This window comes from Carex rostrata, chromosome 20 (genome assembly GCF_964058835.1).
Source record: "Carex rostrata chromosome 20, lpCarRost1.2, whole genome shotgun sequence".
In the NCBI taxonomy this organism is placed as follows: Eukaryota; Viridiplantae; Streptophyta; class Magnoliopsida; order Poales; family Cyperaceae; genus Carex; species Carex rostrata.
The window spans coordinates 3575664-3580322 of NC_135937.1; positions in this window are offsets into that span (position 1 = coordinate 3575664).

Sequence of the window (4659 nt, forward strand, 5' to 3'; positions counted from 1 at the left end):
CCTCAAGAAAAATATTTGCATATATTAAAAATAAATAATATATCAGAGCTCAAACTTTTCTATAAATAAGTATAATCTACTGGTATATTAATAAAAAAATTTGTATAAGTCAACATTGTAAATAACAGTATATATGTGCTTGTTAAACAGATGAGATACCGTCAAGCGATTAATCGATATGTGGCCGATTAATCAGAATTTTGCAGACGATTTTGAATTTTATTAAAATTTTGTTTGTTTGTGTATTCATAATTTATTTAACTCGTCAAACTTATCGAATAAACTTAATTTAACATAGTTCTATTATTATAACATGACACTACGCTTAGCAATACACACACTTTACATGTGCACAACATATTTATTTAATGATTTTTTTTAAATTAAGCATTTTTAAATATTAATAATATATTATTTGAAAGACATGAAACATTCCAACATAAAATCACTAAATTTAGTTTGTGATAACAACTTAATTTCATATATGAACATGTCGTACTAATTGAAAAAATGAATACTAATATTATATTATTTGAAAGACATGAAACATTGCAACATAAAAACAGTAAATTTAGTTTGTGATAACAACTTAATTTCATATATGAACGTGTTGTACTGATTAAAAAATTACATCGGTAAGTAAGAAAAACTATATATATAAAAAATTGGATATTGTATAGCCAAGCACAAATAAAATTGCAATACATGATTTATGAGACTTATTATCGCACAGTCACAGAAAAAAAAACAATATAAAAATAAATAATTACTATAATAAATGAAAATAAATGAGAATAAACAAAAATAAACGGACTATCAAACGAGAATAAACGGAATAATTGAGAATTATCGAGAATAATCGACCGATTAATCAGAAAAATCCACTAATAGATCTCCGATGAGTGTATTCGTAACAGTTTGACCGTCGTTAATGATTAAACAAGCATATAATCGACCGTTAAGACCGTTTTTTACAACACTCGTATATATAAAAGGGCCCAAAATTTTCTCTCGCCCTAGGCCCCAAAAATCTTCAAGACCGGCCCTGGTGAGCATACATTTAAAATATTATCGGATTGATTTCAAACTATGAATTCAAACTGTTGAAATCCAAGTACTTCGTGAGTGATGCATGTACATGTAAAAATTTTAAAGTTTCGAATTTATTTAGTACATGATCGAGCGGTCAAAATTTTGAACATTTTATAAGTTATTTTCTTAATTGTTTTATGTATTAATTTTTCATCATTTTTTGACAGCTTGACCATGTACTAAATGAATTCAAAACTTAAAAAAAATATATAAGTACATGTATCACTCACGAAGTACTTAGATTTCAACGGTTTGGATAGGTAGTTCAAAGTCAATCCGGTAACCTTTTAGAGGTGTGTTCACCAACCCCTCTTGATAATCACATCACCTTAGTTTTGCCTCCATTTTTAAAATGTTAATAACTCAAATTTTAAATCATGAACGTCAAAATAAAACTGTTAGATGTGATCTATGTTATTTTCTCTATATGCTAATAAAAAATTATCACATTTCGGTTTTGTTTATATGTGAATCAATAAGTTGAAAAATCAATGTGTATAAATTATCCACATTAGTATGTTTTTACAAGTTCTTAATGACAACCAAAACAAAGTTAAAATATCATAAATATTTACACATGCATAGATAAAATGATGTAGATCATATCTTATAAGAGATGGGCTACAGTGAGTTGCGAAGTAAAGCAACTATTTTACTTCACGCTCATATTTTGCGATTTTAAAATTCAAAACATCGATCCGAACCACTCAACATAATCTCCATATTGAGATGTGTTTGGAGACCAAATTTTACATTTTTTTGGAAATTTTTTTACTATTTATTAAGCCACTTTGAAAATCGCCGATCCGGTAGTCTAGAAATTTTTACTGTTTTTTACTGTTCACCCATATTTTCATATTTTCAAAATGGCTTAATAAATAGTAAAAAAATTCCAAAAAAATGTAAAATTTAGTTTCCAAGCACATTTCAATATGGAGATCACATCTAATGTTCGGATTGACGTTTTGAACTTTGAAAATGAAGATATTGCGTGAAGTAATAACATGTTTTACTTCGCAACTCACCGTAGCCCATCTCATCTAACAATTTTATTTTTACTTTTAAGTTTTGTATTTTGAGTTATTAAAGTTTTTAAAAATAGAGACACGATGGAGATGCAAAAATAGAGGTATTTGAACCCTCCTCATGTTATATATCTATTATTAAAAAGAATATGTATGTGTATAGGGGTGTGTTTGGTTGGAGTAAGAATAGGATATTTGTAGAACAAAGTTATTATGAATAGCTTGTTCTTTATTTAGATGAGGTTGAATAGCTAGAATAGTGAATTTAACTTTTTTTTGTCTTATTAGAATAACATATTCTTACAAAAAATTGAATTTGATTATTCTAATAAGACAAATGACAAAAGAGTTATTCTAGCTATTTTTATTTTGCAATCAAATATAGGTACAATATAACTTTTACACGAATCTCGTAAATATTAATTTATTTTTTATTCTGTGCTAATCTGTACCAAATAAATATCAATTACAGAGATTTAACTGTTAACTTAATATATAGTATTTATTAACATTTGATCTTATAAACTGAGATTCATTTCGGCGCATTTCATTAATGAGTTAGGCTAATATGACATTGGTGTCATTTCAAACTAAATAACACCACATCTTAAACCCTTAGATCTTCTTTGATATTCGTACAAAATAAAGTGCTTGAACAGTAAAAGCAGATATTACGAATATCAAAGCAGATCTAAGGGTTTAAGATGTGGTGTTATTTAGTTTGAAATGACACCAATGTCATATTAGCCTAACTCTTCATTAATAGTAAATGAATAAAATATTACACACACATTATTATAATAGTACATATACTTTTACACAGTACTAAGTTTTTTAACTGAAATAAGTTACGTGTACATTCGTACCAGCATTCATCCGCACTAAACATTCAAAAAAGAAACACCAATTGTGCTCTGGCAAAGTGGCAAATCATCATCCGATGAAGATAAAAAGGTAATTTTTCTTGGCTTGTATCTCTCAAACGATGCCTCCAGGTTTTATGTAATCTAACGAAGATAAGATTTGTATTTTTTTTTAAAGCTTTTCAGACGCTTTGTCTTTCTTTGCCGCATTATCTGCCATGAATTAAAAACAGCTAGCGAGCTTATCTTGCAATGCTATCACTGGTATATTCTCCGTAAAACATTTTGTTTTTATTAATGGACACATTGAGCATGTCTGAATTTTTATTTATTTTTAGGTCTTCTAAGGGTGTTATCCTCAGTTTCTTGGTGTTACATCAGAGTTGTCAAGTCAGTTCATTCGTACTACGAATTGCATAGAGACCAAAGCTTTTTGTCAATTTGATGTTTGTGAGTGATTAAAACAGAAATTTATTTGTTTTTTCTTGCGATAAATTTTATCTTCTCATGATCGGCACAAAAAAAAAGATATATGTAATAAAAGATGCGATAAATAATTTCTTCTCATGGCAACAAACAGAAAAACGAGCTAAGCAATTCGAAACCGAACTGGATCAAACTTTTACTCGTTAATAACAAACTAAGTCAAAATCGAACGAACTGATTACAAATTGTTTCCAAACCGATCTCAAATGAATCACCAACTACGGATTTTTGTACCAGCTGAGTATCGATGAATCTTTTGCCTGGCTTCCAATGCAAATGGTCAAATTCAAATTTGGGATATTCTTGTTATTAATATTAAAATTTTACAAATGATAAAGAAACATAGAAAAACAAGCCTAATAGTTAGGGGTGAAAATGGTATTGATAATATATGATTCGTATTCGATCTGTATTCAAAAAATTAGATGTGGATATCCGATATCCGAATATCTGTGTAGATAAGAATATTGATATGGTTTTGTGTTTCAATTATCTGTATTCAAATAATAGATATATACCATATTTAATATATATTATGAAAAAATTATACTATTCATCATTATAATTAGATACATATTACGAACTTTAATATTTTTTATAAATATCCGATATGATTTGTATCTATCTATCTGGCATTAGCTCCGTATTCATATCCATTTTAATATATTTTTACCACTATCCACTCTGTATCTGCTCCATTTTTACCCCTACCAATAGTTGCATGAGACAAAACTGAATAGGAGAAAAATAAAAAGGCTCATACATGTAGATATATAACTAAATTGTAGGGACACCTGTTGGATTGAATAGAGGATGAGGAAGCCATTAATTTGGCGGCAATTGAAAATAAAAAAAGTGAGCTCACGCGGTCACGCCTGATAGTGATTTGGGATGGGAGCAACTTTTTTTTAAAAAAAATTTACTTCCTCGGAATGGGAGCAGAGCAATTTTAATTTCATTGAGCACGATTAAAAAAAGCCCATCCCTATCATGGTAGCGAAATAGCCATAAAATAACGGAATCACAGTTCCAATTTCCATGGTAATTAAGAATTACCGCATACAATCCTGGCTATTTTAACCAGAGACGGTAATAGAATAATATTCTAATTTGATAACAGGAAATTAATTACCGAAAGAGCGAATCAAACACCTCTTACGAGGGACCCGAATTCTAAAAGTAACTCAAAATTT